Source organism: Capsicum annuum, chromosome 1 (genome assembly GCF_002878395.1).
Source record: "Capsicum annuum cultivar UCD-10X-F1 chromosome 1, UCD10Xv1.1, whole genome shotgun sequence".
NCBI lineage: Eukaryota > Viridiplantae > Streptophyta > Magnoliopsida > Solanales > Solanaceae > Capsicum > Capsicum annuum.
In genome coordinates, this window is record NC_061111.1 from 217345734 (window position 1) to 217364268 (window position 18535).

At 35.5% G+C, this 18535-nt stretch overlaps 1 pseudogene; it reads left to right on the forward strand.

Moving 5' to 3' along the window:
- The first annotated feature begins 8116 nt into the window (after positions 1-8116).
- LOC107861538 lies at positions 8117-17071 on the forward strand (annotated as a pseudogene).
- Positions 17072-18535: the final 1464 nt, after the last annotated feature.

Genomic DNA, 18535 nt, shown 5'->3' on the forward strand with positions numbered 1-18535 from the left:
TTGCTAACACATTGTCAACTTTGGCCTTGGCATCCTTCTCTATTTCCATGTACTGGTCAACCTCGGGTTGGAACTTGACTATTATTGGGTTGGTAAAGGTTTGGCTTTCCCCTGCATATTTGGGAGGAACATGTTGCACGTATAATATGGCAACATATGCCCCTTGTATATACCGGATGGGATAATTTTATATGTTAGGAGTATTTTAGATTGGAGATAGTGGAGGATCACAAGAGGTATTAACGAGTTGTTGGTTTGGTTGGTTTGAAGGAATAGTTGTGGGTGGTGGATAAGTATAAGAAAGTGGAGAAACATAGGGAATATGAACTCGAGGTTGATTTGGTGGGTTAACAAGTGGTGGATTACGAGGAGCAGCAAAGGTAGTGTAAGATGGGTAGTTGACTTCATAGAGGGTTGTAGGTTGGTGGTTGATTCGGTGGATTTGCCGAGATGGTTGAAGATGGATTATTATTGGTAGGTGTGGGATGTTGAGGAGAAGAGTGTTTGGAAACTGGTGAATCAAGTGATGGAAAATGTGGTGGATTTGGTGCAGCATTCCTGGGTTCAGGAGGCGGACTTTGAAGTGTAATGGATAAGTTGGTCAAGTCCTTAACCCGATTCAATTCTCCCTGCAGATCCTCGACCTCTTGAGTCAAGCGGGCGACATGCCCGTCATATTGAATAACAGCTCTAACTTTAGAATTTTTAGGAGGTTCACTGATAACCGCAACATTTCCCGTGCCAATTGAATTTGGTGTAGTTGGATCAGACATAGTGATTTTTCTTCCTTGGATAGCCCAACTACGTCGAGGTAATGTCGATGACTTGGATCTGGTGAAGTAAGGGTGGTCATCCAGGTCGAATGTCAACACGATCAACCTTTGTTAGGGGTAAAGAAAAATAAAGGAATTACAAAGGAAAAAAGCTAGGTCATCAGACAAGCACATTCACATATAGCCTCAAGCAAACACATCCTATATTTTCGAACCTCTCTTTGCCATAGGTGGGGCCTATGTCTAAATAAATTAACATAGATGGATCCAGATTCTGTTACGTTTAGATTTAGGGCAATTTAGAATTTTCAAAAAGAGAATAACAAAGTAAAAATAAACTGTGATGATGACAACAAAAGATGTTGCATGAGTATGAAAGAATAGGGTGGGCTAAAATGGTGTGTTTGAAAAAGTGATACAAAGAAAGGAAGAATCCTAAGCCCCTACCACTAATTAAAATAAACTTATGGATACTTAATGCAAATGAAGTATTGGTAACAAAAGGTAATCATGGATTAGAAATGAAGAGTCAAATAATGATGGGATAAAAGATATCTCACAAATGTTGCTATGAAAAGGATATCAAACGAAGGTGGAGTTTTATCTAATACTCCACATTTGTTGATTGGAAGGAGAAATTCAATTATTGGGAAAGATTTGATAATATTTCAGTACCCATTTGTGGATCTTTCAATAGTACTCTACATTTGTGGGTTTGAAAAGGAAATTGAATGAAGAGAGTTTTTCTTTTCTAAAAAAGGCAGTCCACGTCATTGATGGAATTAAAGGAGGGTCAACAAAATTGCACTGAATCCATTAGTTACTGATCCCTGGACCATCTTAATCAATTTCAAAGAAAGTATGTCGTAAGGTATATAACCTTCTGACAAAAGGGTGGCTTCTAAGTCACGGAGATGATAAAAAGGGTGGCTTCTAAGTCGCGGAGATGATACCTTGGACCATCCCACGTAAGGTTTATGCAGCATGACCTATTGCTAGAGTAAGATTTTTCTTAGGTATCTCAGAGTGGGACTAAATAATTGTGAGAAGGTACACTAACCTAATTGCACCGACCTTGAAATTAAAGAATCCAAAGAAGATTTAGAGGAGTATGAGACACCCCCCATGTGAACCACAGTGTGTGAATTGTGTACGGCCAAAGACTCAATAGAAAGTGCAAATGAGAAAACAGTAACAAGTAGCGTTTTCAAACAAATAAGGAACAAAAGTTTGAATTTAGCTTACATCCTTTCAAACAAAGCAGTGTATATTTCTAATATTTATGTTGTAGCAAAAAATAAACACAAAATCGAAAAATACTCCCAAATATAATTTTTCAACTAAGTTTGTTAAGGTCAAAACCTAAGTGATTCCCCAGCAGAGTCGCCACGCTGTCGCTCCCCATTTCGAACTGACCGAAACAGTCCGCAACGTAATGGTGAAAGTAAAAACTTTTTCTTCTTTTTTTTGAAAAATTATTTATTTTGTTTTTGAGCCGTCACCTAACTTTTGGGAAAAATTAGGAAAACCATTTATTTTTGGTAAAAAAAACTCTGTTTTAGTTTGGAAAAACCAACGAGACTCTGAGTAAGGATTTTGGTTACTCTATGGAAAGGTATTAAGCACCTCTCAAAGTCTATCCGAAGATAGTCCTTTAACTTAGTTTCAGAAAGAAAAACATTTGAGAAATATTTACTTCCATTATTTGTGAAAATGGTGGTAACTACACATATTTTTATCAAATTTAAAGAAAACACACATGGTACATAAACATATACTTATGATATAAGAAAAGTAACATAATTTATTGTCAAAATACACATGCATGTTTCAAAGAGATGTGAAAATGAAGAGAGAAAAATTAACATTAGTAAATACGTATTAGAAAATTTAAAGATTTATAGTTTTATAAAAATATAAAGTCTAATGACATATAATTAAGTTTGCAAAGGAATCACGTATGATGTAAGGGAAAATATAACGTGCAAAAAATTTATTTATTTATTTATAAGTTATCATGTAGTCTTCAAAAATATGAAAAACTATTTATTTCGAGAGTAAATTTATGCAAATGCATTTTCCGCAAAAATAAAAATATATCAAAATATGTTAATGTATTAGTTTTTGAGTAAACTAGACTTGTGCACCCTTAAAATATGGACAATCGTACTATTGTCCAATTATTTATAAATAATTAGAAGTAGACAAAATAAAGGTAATAGAAAAACACCTACAACTATATAGTTGGAACAAAGTGTGAATAATAATAAGAATAATTTTCGTTTTAAGAAAAATAAATAAATAAATAAATAAATAAAAATAAATAGCAATGGCAACATGTCGTATGTAATAGAGTATATTTATATGTACCTTGTGTTTTTGGAGGCTTTAGATTCTGAAAAATTTAAATAAAGTCGGGAGTAATTAAGGAATGTGTAAATGAAAACCGCATTTGGTTGGTGAATTGTTTGTAGGAAAAAAGCTTGCCTAGTTCAAATCACTTAGCGATTTACTTGAAAAATAATTTTGATTAGGATGATAAAGCATTAATTAATATTTTGAAAATGAAGACTATTGATGGATATACGAACCTATTTGAAAAAAATATTCTCATATAGGATTGTAGTATTAAAATCCAAAATTTACCTTTTATTCTAAAAGGTTGATTTACGGGTACAAAAGTGTAAAAGAAAAAGAGTTATTAAATAATATATTGTTATTGTATTGACAAGCGTCGAATGAACAACAAATTCATCAATGCTAGGTGACTTAAAACTTAAAGGAACTAAAAAAAGTAAAGTTAATCAAACCACACAAAATACATATTCAAAATGATACAAAGTTAGTATAATAAATGCGAATAATAAAGTAACAAGGAAAGTAAGAAACTCAATACTATAGATTTTCTATTGAAGGAACCGACTTCTAGAGATTTAGAGCTCTGTGATCCTATTAGTCGTTGACCCAATCTTTGGGTTAAGACGAGTTTTCATCGAAACTCCAAGTCTCAAGTTTACATTAACCAAGGAAAATAATAAGGATTAGAGATTTAAAGACATGATGACTTAAGAGTAAAATTTCAAGAACCAAACATATACATCACATATTTGACACATGCATTATTTTAAAATAATAGGAATACGTACATAGCTTGGCTGCCATAAGAATCAAGAAGTCAACTTACATAATTCACACAAAACGTTTAACAATGGTATAAACGAACGGATTTTGTTACCTTCCTAACTCACGTGGATTTATTAAGGCATATTTAACACATAATCAAGGATGTCACGCCTGGAAACAAGAGTATAAAGTCTCTTTAACTAAGGCACACAACAAAAGACTAATGGGTGACAATTTTTCACCAAGTATGCTACTAGTTGCCTTTATTTTATTTTATTTTTAAGGAAAAAGCTTAACAAATCAAGACCAAAGAGCGGGAGCTTGAATTGTGGCTGAAGCAACCAAGCCAACCGCCCCCTTGAACTTCATTTTTTGGGAAGCGACCAGAAACAAAAACACAAGGAAGGCAACATTTTATTTGTTTTAGCCGAATCTCATGACTAGGACACTCAATTTATGCGGATTGTCAACAACATTAAACACATATGCTCGTGTTTATTACATACTATAAACAAATAGATACTAATCTCATCCAATTAGATTCCGAATGAGAGGGGGGAAAGAAATCAATTTTAGTAATTCATAACTACAGAGACATTTCCTTAATATCATGATAGGTATTACAGGTTGTGTTGAGCTGTTGGTTAAGTGTACAGCTGTGCATTAGTGGTGTCACTAGCAAGTTGTTGAGTTAGTGGTGTCACTAGCAAGTTGTTGAGTTAGTTAGTGGTGTCATTAGAGAGTTAGTTAGATAGTTAAATTAATAGATTTCAGCTGTAAGAAAACACAAGTTGCAACTATAAATAGACACATTAGAGGTAGCAGTTTTTGTTTTTTCCTTCTCTGTATTCAATGGTTGAGTAATGAGAATTTTCTTCCTTTTGCACTTCACTGATATTTTGATTTCATACGGTTTCTTCTTCAAAGTTTACATGGTATTAGAGACAATAGGGCAATTCTAGGGATTTATCTTAAGGATTTCGAAGATAAGTCGAGAGTATTTGCTGCATTGTTGCTCATATGGCGATCGATGGCGTATCGCAGGAGGAATTGGGGAACAGAGCATGGGGAGAAGCTTCGAATAATGGAAGTGCACTTATTCTAGATCACAATCACCTACTATATTTGAGCTTTGCTGATGTACCTGGAGCTTTATTTGTGGGGATTTAGCTGACTAGAATGGAAAATTACACTTTGTGGAGTCAAGCTATGGAAATTGCTCTGCTCGGACGGAATAAATTGGGATTGTGGGCGGAACAGTGTTGCGTAGTAACTATGATGGAGATTTGAAGAAAATCTAGGATTGATGCAATGCAATTGTGATTTCGTGGCTTACTTGCAATGTGAGTAAAGACTTGCTTAGTGGAATTTTGTATTCACCTAGTGCATATCAGGTTTGGCTTGATCTCAAAGAGCGATTTGATAAAATCAATGGATCTCGACTTTATCATCTCCATCGTAGCATATTCACACTAACTCAAGGAGTTTCTACAGTTTCCTCTTATTACACAAAATTGAAAAACCTCTGGGATGAGTATGACTCCATTTTGCCGCCACCTGCTTGTGATTGTTACAAAGCCAAGGAATATGTTGAGCAGTTGCAATATCAACGTTTATTACAGTTTTTGATGGGTCTGAATGATAGTTATGCATAAGCTCGGTGACAAATTCTCATGATGCAAACTTTACCTAATGTTAATCAGGCATATGCCTTGGTTATTCAGGATGAAAGTCAGAAGGGCATAGCAGGTTTTATTCATGAAGGAATGGAGTCCACTGCATTGTACACTGGCAGATCCAAGATGAATCGGACACAACATTTTCAAAAAAATCCCTTCACTCCCTTGTATTGAGATTACTACCATATGAGAGGGCATGCTAAGGATGATTGTAACAAATTGAAAAGGTGTAATCATTGTCATGCCTCCGGTCATGTAGTGGATGAATGTTTTCAGCTGATAGGTTACCCTGAGAACTGGAAGGGAAAGAAGAAGGTGAATGCAGCTTTGGCAGGTTCTCAAATGTATGATACTCACCAGGTCGCACATGACCAATTGTTGAAGAAAGTAAATGCAGTACAAGGTGGATAAATGTGCACACAAGATTAGATAATGCAGTTAATGCAGAAGGCTACACCGGAGCAGTGTCAGTAGATCCTTCATGTGTTGAGTAAGAATAACATAGACGAGATATTTAGTACTATCAACATGGCAGGTAATTCTAGCCTATATTCAGTAAAATGGATAGTAGATTTCGGAACTACTGATCACATGATAACCAGTAATACATAGTTACATGATGAAAAAATGGTAGGCAATGTAGGTAAAGTGCACTTGCCCACAGGTGATTCAGCCTCAGTATCACATGTAGGGAATTTTCAGTTGAACAAAGGTGCAGTCCTTAACAATGTGCTATGTGTTCCATCATTTCAGTATAATTTTTTGTTTGTTAACAAAATGACAAAGGATTTAAACTGTTCCGTGTCATTCTTCCCCGCATGTTGTGTGTTTCAGGACCTCTTGTCAGGGAAGGTCAAGGGAATTGGTGAAGTTGAAAATGGCTTGTATGTGTTGAACTGGAAAGACAATCAATCAGTGAAAGGACAAAAGACAGTATCTGCAGCTGCTAGAACTGCTGATCCAATGCTTTGGCATAAGAGGCTAGGTCATGTTCCTATGGGGGTTATTAAAAGAATCAAGGAATTCAATCAATGTGGTACTTTTTCTATAGATAAATGTACAATATGTCCTCAAGCTAGACAAACTAAAGTTCTATTTCCACTTAGTACTACTAAAGCTAATACAATTTTTGATTTGATACATATGGATGTCTGGGTCCATACAAAGTATCCACTTATAATGGCATGAGATACTTTCTCACATTAGTTGATGGTAAGTCCAGGTGGACATGGATTTTTTTGCTAGTATTGAAGTCTGATGTAATTGTTGCTATTAAACAGTTCTTGTTAATGGTGAAAACTCAGTTTAGAAAATGTGTTAAAGTGATTAGATCTGATAATGGAGGGGAATTTCTCAACACTAATTGCCATGATTTGTTTGTGCTGAATGGTATTGTACACCAAAGGTATTGCCCTCACACTCCACAACAAAATGGAGTGGTGGAAAGGAAGCATAGACACCTTTTAGAGACTGCTAGAGCACTTAAAATCCAAAATTCTATACCAAGTAGATATTGGGGAGACTGTGTTGAAACTACATCTTATATCATCAACAGGATGCCTTTATCTGTTTTGGGGAATAAGTCACCATATGAGGAGTTGTATGATAAGTCTCCATCTATGTCACATTTCAAGGTAATGGGATGTCTTACCTTTGCTACTAATTTACATACTACAGATAAATTTGCTTCTAGAGTAAAGAAAGCAGTTCTACTTGGATATGCAGTCCATCAAAAGGGTTATATTTGTCTGTAGAGACGTCACATATTTTGAGGATATGTTCCCTTTCAAGTCTCAGAATCTCAACACTAACAATACTCTGCAATTTCCTGTTCCACACGTTGTAGCTTATGAACCTTACACATGTTCAGATGATAGTCCTACAGCTATAGGTACTGATCCACCACCTGTGTTTGAGGGGGATAAAGTGGTACCTTCATCATTACCTACTGAATTATCACCTGCTGACGGTGCTCATGATTATTTAGTTGGGATTGATCATATTCATCCTGAAGCTGCTGAAGCAGATGACAATGAAGTTCAAGGTAATCTGGAGAGTGATCTTGTTTAGAATCACACAACTATTGTGGCTGGTTCACCTCCAGTTGTTGCTAGAAAATCAACCAGGCGTGTTAAGCCTCCCATATGGCATACTGATTATGTCATGACACAAAAGAAGGCCGTAGGAAGTTGTTTATACTCTATATCAAATGTATTGGATTATGAAAGCATCTCTTCATTTTACAAGAGTTTTGTAACAAGATTCTCTCAAGAGAGAGAACCTGCACATTATCATGATGCTGTTAAGAATGCCAGGTGGGTTGAAGCAATGAAAAATGATATTCAAGAACTAGAAGAAAATCATACATGGATAATTACACAGTTGCCTAAGGATAAGAAGTCCATTGGATGCAGGTGGGTATACAAAATAAAGTATAAAGCTGATGGTAAAGTTGATAGGTTCAAGGCTAGATTGGTTGCAAAAGGATACAACCAAAAAGAGAGCTTAGACTATCAGGAAACCTTCTCACCAGTGGTTAAAATGGTAACTGTCAGAGTGGTTATATCTTTAGCAGCTACACAAGGATGGAACATTCACTAGATGGATGTATATAATGCTTTTCTTCAAGGCAATTTAAATGAAGAAGTGTATATGGATTTGCCTTTATGATTCAATCATCCAGGTGGAAAAGGGATAGTATTCAAGCTTACAAAGTCCCTTTATAGACTTAAACAAGCTAGTAGACAATGGAATATCAAATTGACTACGGCCTTACTGACTTCTGGTTTTCAACAAAGTCACTTCGATTATTCTCTATTTACCAGACATCAAGGAAGGAGCATAGCTGTGGTACTTGTATACGTAGATGACCTTCTAATTATAGTAAATTATCATGTTCTGAAATTGGAAATAAATAAAATTCTCAAAGATAGTTTCAAGATTAAAGACTTAGGAGGTTTGAGGTACTTCTTGGGGATTGAGTTTGCCAGAAATGACATTGGAATTATGATGCATCAGAGAAAATATTGCTTAGAATTAATATCTCATATGGGGTTATCAAGCTCTAGATCAGCAGGGTCTCCTATTGAGTTGAACCAGAAACTAACAAGTACAGAGTTTAATCTATTTTTCTCATCTGATGTTAACACTGACAAACCACTAGAAGATCCTGTAGCATATCAAAAGTTAGTGGGTGGATTATTGTATCTGACCATAACAAGACCAAATATTGCTTTTGCGGTCCAACTTCTAAGTCAGTTCATGCATAGTCCTAAAACTTCACACATGGAGGCTGCAGTGAGAGTGGTTAAGTATGTGAGATAGTCACCAGGATTAGGCATATTCATGCCAACTGATACAGGGAAACAACTAGCGGCATATTGTGATGCTGATTGGGCATCATGCCCTAACACTAGGAGGTCCATCATAGGTTATTTTGTTACGTATGGGAACTCACTGATATCATGGAAATCCAAGAAGTAGAACACTATTTCCAAAAGTTCAGCAGAAGCTGAGTACAGGAGTCTAGCATCAACTGTGGCAAAAATTGTGTGGTTAGTTGGTCTTTTCAAGGATTTAGGAGTCATCGTAGACCTACCTATACCCATACATTGTGACAGTAAATCAGCAATTCAGATTGCAGTAAATCCGGTGTTTCATGAGAGGACAAAACATATCGATATCGACTGTCATTTCATCAGAGAAAAAATTTAGCTTGGCATTGTTCAACCTACATATATAAACACAACAGAACAACCTGCAGACTTACTCACTAAAGGGCTCACACGAATGCAACATGACTATCTACTTAGCAAGCTAGGGATGAAAAACATTTTTTATACACCTAGCTTGAGGGAGGATGTTGAGCTGTTGGTTAAGTGTACAGCTGTGCATTAGTGGTGTCACTAGCAAGTTGTTGAGTTAGTTAGTGGTGTCATTAGAGATTTAGTTAGATAGTTAAATTAATAGATTCTAGCTGTAAGCAAACACAATTTGCAACTATAAATAGACACATTAGAGGTAGTAGTTTTTGTTTTTTCCTTCTCTGTATTCAATGGTTGAGTAATGAGAATTTTCTTCCTTTTGCACTTCACTGATATTTTGATTTCATACGATTTCTTCTTCAAAGTTTACAGGTTGTTTGTGATTCAGCCCCATATGGCACAAGCTAAGGCAAGAACAAAGACAACAAACTCATAATCACCACATATCTAATCAACCACATAGGATGGTCGAAATCGAGATAAAGCTATATGGTCAAATTTTACAAAACTACAATAAAAATCGAGATGGGACGGAGAATGAACAAGGTGAGATGGGTGATTCCTACACCCCCTCTTAGAACTCGATTTGCAACAATAACAGAAAATTATGCAAAATAACCAAAAATAAGTTTGCTGGATAGTGCAATTTTAAGAGACAATCACTTTTATACGAATTTACATAAGTAACGAAAACATCATCGACGGAGCAAGGATAGAGAGAGAAGAGTTTTAGCATCCAACATATACAAACGCAAGAAGTAAACAAGACAAAATCATACTATCACAATCGATTTGGAAGGAATGAACAACAACACTAATGTAATTTTGAAAATAAACAAGAAAATATATTTGTCAAGTCAAATCAGATGAAAAGACAGAGATGAAGAGATGGAGGCAAGATATAGAGGGTGAAATTTACCTTGTTTTAGGCAGAAATATTGAGGCTTTCCATCGAAAATCATCAGGCTACCAAACTCAAAATCGAAATACAAGATTTAGATCGAAATCAAGGAAGAAACCAACAATTTTTGTGACTTTTCTTGTGAAAATTTTGGGAATATAATCTGATTTTCCTGCCCTCTCTTAGGGACTGAGGATGCCTCTTTTTATAGGTAAAATCTGAACTTTAAAGTCTGGATTTGAAACAAGAACTTGTAAGAAAACGTGGGAATTAAGAAGATTTAAAATTCAAATTTGAGAAACAGAACTTTCCCCCCCTTATCATCGGTTTTTTCAAGCCATTAACGATGAGTAGGGGATATCTTGCAGAGGTGACATTGGCAATGGCCATGGCTGATGCAGCTAGAGCTTAGGGTTTCTGTTTTGGTGATGGTGGTAGATGAGGGAGAAGAGAGGAGAAGAAAGAGCGTCTGATTTTTGATCCCTTTTTAGGAAAGCTGATAGGGACGTGTCAAATGGCTTTTTTGGGAAGGGTGTGCACACATGAAAGAAAGCATGCCTCTTGACTTTGGGTTTTGATCAGAATTGGATCATCTGATTGTTTTAATCATACAGTTAAGATAAATTTTAAAAATAATAAATAATTAAATATATATATATATATATATATATATATATTATTTATATAAAGTGTAAAATTTTGAATCCTTGGATTACAAATAAATTGACACTCGATCAATTTGAGTTCGTCGGGTGAAAATTGGACCGGGCTTTGGACCAATTTTGTTCTTCTTTGGCTGAAATTTATACTTACGTAAATCCTTGAGTCTTTAAGTTATATTATATAATATCTTGACTTTTTTGTTAGTTATTGATAACGCTCAATCTACAGCTCTCGTGGGAGTGTAAAGCGGTCGTTAGCAAATATAGAACCCAACCTGGGTTGGGTATCGATCCCACAGAGAATAGCTTGGCCAACAAGCAAGAGAAATTACTAGACTTTTAGTGCAAGTCTCGTAGGAAAGGGGGGATTGTAGTATGTAACCAAAACAAGAATGTAAGAACTGAAAATAGCAAAATAAAGAGAGATTGTCACGTGTGTTGTAAACAATGAGAATTGAGGCGTTGGGGTTATGTCCACCTTCTGAGGTATACGTCTCTATTGGCTATGAGTGTGTAGAGTCTTGACATGTAATTGCTTATAGAGAATTGTAGTCGATGGTAAATCCAAGCGTCTCTCGACCTAAACAAGGACTATTTCACTTTAACTCTCTCGAGCTTAAAGCGTGACTAACGGTACGAATTCTCCAAGAAGTTAGTCCAGGTACGGCACTAGCTTTTTAATAGGAAAGGGTGTCCTACTACCTTGACATTATCTCTTTTCCAGACAAATAACTTTTCTCTCGAACAAGTCAGATGTTAGACTGGCGTTGGTCTATGCGTCTTCTTTTCTAGACAAATAACCTTTCTCTCGAACAGGTTAGATGTTAGAATGGCGTGTTCTTGTGTTTGAACCGCAAAGAATGTAGATTTAAGATGAAGAGAATAATGATATAAGCAATATACTTGTCTTGAACTCACAAACTCATAGCTATAGATAGTAACTCATTCGGCTTCCATAACCCCAACTAAGAGATTTAGTTACCCATGAATGCGAAGGATATCACGTTTTGCATGGTGGATGGCGTGAATAGTAGGTGTTTGGCGTGTGGTTTTAGTGATTCCGTAGCAAGTAACGATTCTCTTGTTGTGGAATTTAAGAGTAGAAGAATGAAGAATTGAGAATGGGTTGTAGGAAGATGTCTTAATTGTAAGGAGATGAATGAATTGTCAGAATGTCTCCCCCCTTCTTTAAAATCTCTAACATGATAGGGTATTTATAATACTCCTATCCTACTCCTACTAAACTAATAAAATAAATAACCAAATCCTAATATACTAATGAAATCCTTGACCCAATTGTACTAGGGTAAGGTTACAAAATTATAATCCAAATAGAATGATGAAACACATAACCTAATTGCACTAGGTTAATGTATTATGGCAAAAATCCAGCTTTGTGTCTGTAAGTCCCAAAGTCTTCAGAAATGCTGTTTTAGCCCGGGACAGATTTTCCATGCAGCAGATTTAGTCCTTTATGCGTCCAGCTCCTTTCCATCTCGTTTGTGAGCTTTCTTTTGCGTCAAGTAAGCCATAAATTGCTGTATTTTGCATCATTTATACCTGAAACTTTCCTAATCACATTTGTTAGCTCATTTACAGGAAAAAGGACTAAAAGTGTACGAAATAGATAATTAGTTCTCGAAACTAGGCTAAAATATGGGCAAAATATATTGATATAGGCGCGTAATTTCGCCTATCATCAGTTATATTTTATCTTAATTTTTTGAAATGGTGATACATATATTATACGGTGATACATTTGAAACTGACTAGATATTTATTTAAGGAAGTAATAGATTCTCTTTTATCCTATGGAGCAAATCACTCACAATCAGTTACACAATGATTAATCAGATTTAAAAAAATTTCAATATCCTAATCCTTATTAATTCTGAGTCCCACTCCTCCTCTTGTCCCCGTCGGCTCCAATTATGTTGTACTGGAAAACTCAAATTCGGTGCCGGAGTTCCTGAAGGATACCTTCCTGTTTACGTTGGAGATGATATGGAGAGATTTATCGTTAGTACTGAGCTACTCAACCATTCGATCTTGGTTAAGCTGTTGAATAAGTCTGCTCAGGAGTTCAGTTACGAACAAAGAGGTGTTCTTCGTATCTCTTGCCATGTTCTCATCTTTGAAAGAGTACTTGAAGTTCTTCAGCTCAGTGATGACCTACATGATCTTTTCACTTCTCTTTCTGATGACTTGCCTTAGTGCTATTTTTGAGATTTTTGTGTTTTTTTCTTCTTTTTTTTTGCACTTTGCACTGGTTCACCGAAACAGTGAGCACCGATGATAGGGATGGCTACTCTATTTTTAGATACAGTGTGAATAAAATATATCACCCATTAATAACATATGAATCACCCAATAATTAAAATAAATAATTGTATCTGCCATATGAATCGCCATAATACCATATGTATCAAATATCATATGTATCACCCATTAATATCATATGAATCACCCAATAATTGCAATAAATAAATGTATCTGTCATATGAATCACCATAATACCATATGTATCACCCATTAATATCATATGTATCACCCATTAAAAATCATACAAACTGTATCTATCGTATGAATCACCATAATACCCATATAAAGATATCATATTTATCATTCATATGAATCACCATTAAAAGAATCAACATGAATGAATAACTAAATAAATTTATATATGAATCAATCAATTTTCAAAAAAAATGGGAGAGATTTTAGGAGAGAAAATTTTGAAAAAAAATAATTGCAAACGTTAAAGGAGGAGAAAAAATCAGAAAGAAAAATGATTTAATTGATGATAATTAGGGAGAGATTTTAGGAAAGAAAATCTTTCAAAATAAATAGCTTGAATGAGTTAATGGTGGAGTAAAAATAGGATGCGGGGTTTTGTTTATATGTATCAAGAGTAAAGTTGAAAATTGGGATATTATGTAAATTTTAAAAAAGTAAGGGATATTGAGTAATATAGTCTCTTAAGTTTGGGATTTGTGTAATTTATGAGAGTTGGGTTTGGGTAAAACAATGTTGAAATCGCCTTAATGTTGGTCCGAATTCTCTTTTCTATAAAATTAAACTTTATCTATGCTTCCTGCTGCCCTAAAATTATTTTAGTTCATACGTATGTAAATTATAGACATACTTTGTATAAGCGTTCAATTTACTATGTTTTGTTATTTAATATTAACAAAAATATACGTATATATATGTGTGTGTGTAAAAACAAGAATGCAATAATAAAAAATGTATGTACATACTTATAAAATATATATTTTATATAATAAGAATATAAATATATATGGTCACAATATAACTTGAAAAATAAAATTAGAGAGAACGCGATTGCGATTACCAAAATATACTTTGATGATTTTGATGTTAAAATATTTAATTAAAATATTTTACAATATGCTAGAAAAATAAATTCTCTTTTTTTAATTCATTTTTCAAAATTCATAGAAATAAAGTACGAACTTATTTTTGAAAAAATTATTTAGGGTCGAGGATCACCGAAAAATAATTAAAGGAAACAGAGCGAGCCAAAATTGAGTGTCAACAATAGTTATGTAGAGTATATGTGTAACACTCCAGATTTTGGTACTGAAACATCCCAGAGTTTTGAGCTCACTACTCTGATTACGACTCACCAAATGAGTTGTACGATCTCCTTACGAGTAGTTGGAATCGAGTCATAAGGTGACTAGTGAAGGTTGTCTTAGTTTCTTCCTCGGTTTCAGTTTGAACCTAACGAGTCATAAGGACTCATTACGAGTCATAGGGTATGACTCGTAGGCAAACCAATGTTGGTGTCAAACTCTCTGTCTTGATCACGAGCTAGACTCAATGAGTTGAATGATGAGGTCATGAGTCATAGGGTGTGACTTGTAACCAAACCAGTGTGATGGTCCAAGCTTCTATTTTGGGTACGATTAGGACCCTGCGATTTATAGCGTGTCCTCATGAGTCATAGGGTGACCTATAGTCACTGGCAACAATTTTTAGTGTTTCAATTAAGGGAACTTAGGATATTATTCTCTTCTGCCACTTAAGATACACGACTTAAAATCATACTAGGGGACCCTATTTTTCACATTTATCAAATCAAAATACTCTCTATTGTCTCTCAATTCCCTAAGTCAAGAACACCTAGGGTTTTCAAGAAATTGCCAGTTAGAGCTTCTAAGAGATGATTTATCTCCTTAATTCTTGATATCTAAGGTATATTACTCTTCCCCAAAGTTTATTTTATTGAAAGCATGTATTTATATTATTACTCATGTGATTTAATTGTGTTTTATGAATATGGGTTTAAGGGTTTTGGAATAAATGACGTTTGAATTGAACTCCCATGATTTTATATACATTATTGATGCTTTGCGGATGATTTTTGAACTGATTTGGTGGATGGGTATGGGAATTGGAAAAGGGGTCGAGGTATTCCCCCTAATTGATATTTTGTCATTGGAAAATAGGTTTGCAAATTGTGTTCTCTCAACCCACTCGTGTAATTAATTTTGAAAGATGGTTTGTCACATGATTTGACTTACTTACTTATACTATTGTATTGCACAAATGGTAAAACTGATAAATAAGGATTTTGAAGGCCTTGTTGGCCATACTTTGATTTTAAAATTTAAAGCTCGAAGGTCGAGAAATTCCTTGGGTTGAATTGATAAACCATAAAGGGGTCGAGGCATTCTCCAAATTTGACTTAATGAACAAAGAGGGTCATGACATTTCCCTATATTGATTTAATAAACAAAAGGGATCAAGGCTTTCTCCCAAGTTAATGGAATTATAATGGCATAATTATAAGATTACAAGCATAAGGGTATAACGATATTTATGGTGTGCTTTAATAGACAATTCCTTGGTTAAATGGATGGTCTATGTGAAAATTGTATTAATATGGGGCTTAAAGGGGGAAGTATAGCTAAGCTATGAAGGTAGATATCAAGGGGGGACTGATACTGGAAACTCACATTTGTCGGCATAAGGTGAGATCTTGATGACTGTGTGCATATAACACACACACACATACACATACACATACACACACACACACTATATATATATATATATATATATATATATATATATATATATATATTTCTATCCTGGATTGACGTGGGGCTGAGACATTCCCTTGTCTTACTTAATACCCTTGGTTCATGCGGCTAACACATACTGGGGCTCTTTCAGTAGGGGGAACTGAACCCATATAGCTCATGGGTGCCTTTTTATAATGGTTGAGCCACACAGTCTAGGCTAATATTTTAATTTCATGCTAAACCTTGTTCCCTATCCCAGCATGTTATATATATGTATGTACAATGTGTGCATATGGATTTAATGTGGTTTTGACTTGGAGTTATTTTATCCCTTTCCTGAGTTACATGCTAGCGCTCAACCTACTAACCATCTTCAGTCGTTGTATACCACGTGATGCAGGAACCAAAGAGACTTCTACTTTTCTGGATAGTGATAGGATTTCGGGGTTGTCATTAGTCAACTTTGAAGTGTTATGCATCTATTCTCTGAAAGGGTTATAATTTTAAAGTCTTATTTCATCCATGTCTTAGACTAATTCTATTGGATTCTTTTAGCTATCGTCGGGGGCATGTCCTGACTTAGATTGGTTTTGTTTTGGTTTAGAGGCTTTGTGGATTACTGTGAATTCGGATCTAAGTTGATTTCTTATAACCTTCTTTATTATTGATTATGTTATCTTTATATATGTTCAAAATTCATCCGTTTCTAGTGTATTGGTTTATTTTGACTAGGAAAAGATGGTGGTCTCTGGGGCATGGCAGACTTGAGATACTTATCACGGTCAGACCTTGGTTCGAGTCGTGAAAAAGTTGGTATCAAAGCTATAGGTTCCTTATCAATTAGGTGTCCATTATGATGTGTCATGTAGTCTTTTTAATGGGTGTGTAGCGTGCCACACTTATAAGGGAGAGACTACGAGGCATTTAGGAATGTTTTTCTTTCTTGTCTTCTACTTTTGGGCTGTAGAGTCTAAGATGTTGAAATCTCCTCTAATTCCTATTTGTTTGCATTTCAGATCATATCTCCCAAAAAATTTGATACGCGTGGAAACTTTAATATCCCGCCTGAGGACAACATGGATGGAACTTGTCCTGTTTATGGAGTACAAACTTGATCTAGGGTCTCTATTTTTCATTACCCCCGTAGAGTTCCATCAGTCCCTACTAGTACTTCTTGAGTTAATAATACTCTTGCCCTGATGCGTGAGGTTTATGTGTCTAATACTAAGTTCCGTAGGTTGATCCATTTGCTCACTCAGTTGGTGGCCTCTCAGTCGTACCAGTCTGAGCGTGTTGCTCTCATCACTCTTTCTTTTGAGGCCATAAGGGTTGGCCAGTTCATGAGGTTAAGTGCTTTAACTCTCACTGGTTCCAATGTTGAAGAGGATTCTCAAGGGTTCATAGATGATATGGAAAAGTTCTTCCGAGTGATACATGCTTCTAACTCAAAGGGTGTGGAGTTCATCGCATATCAGTTGAAGGCTATGACATCTTAGTGGTATGAGGAGTGGGAGCAGTTGAGAAGGGATGATGCTGAGCCAGCTATATGGGATGACTACTCTAGTGCCTTTCTTGATTACTTCTTCCTTAGAAGTTGAGGGAGATGAAGACTGGGAAGTTCATGAATCTAAAGCAAAAAAGAATAATTGTAAAATAGTATGTCTTGAAGTTTCATCAGTTATCTTGTTATGCTCTGGAGTTGGCGTTTTCTATGAGGTCTAAGATGAGGAAGTTTACTTCAGGCTTGTCTCGGGACTTCGTGATGGAGTGCAAGTCCGCCTTGCTAAATAATAACATGGATATCTCTAGGCTTGTGGTATATATGCAATAGGTTGAAGAGGAGGAGAAAAAACAAACAAACATGGGAGAGAGTCAAAGTAAGAAATCCCGATATTTTGAGCAGGGTGCAGGTCACCAGAATAGTAGTAGAGATGGCAGAAAATGGCCTTAGAAGAAGTAGGGAAATTTTGTTTCATTCTCTACGGCGAGTGCTCCATATCTTAAGTCATCCGGTGATTGCCGCTTTCAGACCCACATTAGGATTAAGGAACAAGGTGCCTAATCTTAGGCTAGTAGGCCCAGTCAACTTCATTATATCCTCCTTGCAGATTTTATAGTTGGACAGTGATTTTTAAGATGAGAAGAGAAATACATGTTTTAGATGTGGCTAACCTGGCACTATTTATAGGAACTGTCCTACAGGTGATGTCGTCGCTGGAGCTAATAAGGTTTCGATTGCTACGTCTTCAACTCCAGCATCGAAAGGTGCTATTTCTAGTATCGACACTGGCCAGAATCATCTGTATGCTCTTCCCAACTGTCAAGAATCTGAGGCTTTTTTTGATATTGTCACTGATATGCTATAAATATTCTCTTGTGACATGTATTACTTACTTGATTTGGTCTACTCATTCTTATGTGATCTATTATGTGGTTATTCATTTTGGGTTTGGTCTTGAGCATATTTCTGATCCTTTTTCTGTATCTACCCTAGTGACTTTGTTGTGGTTAGAAAAGTCTATAAAGGTTGTCTGGTATCTATCTTTTGTAGGGAGACATTGGTGGATCTTATAGAGCTG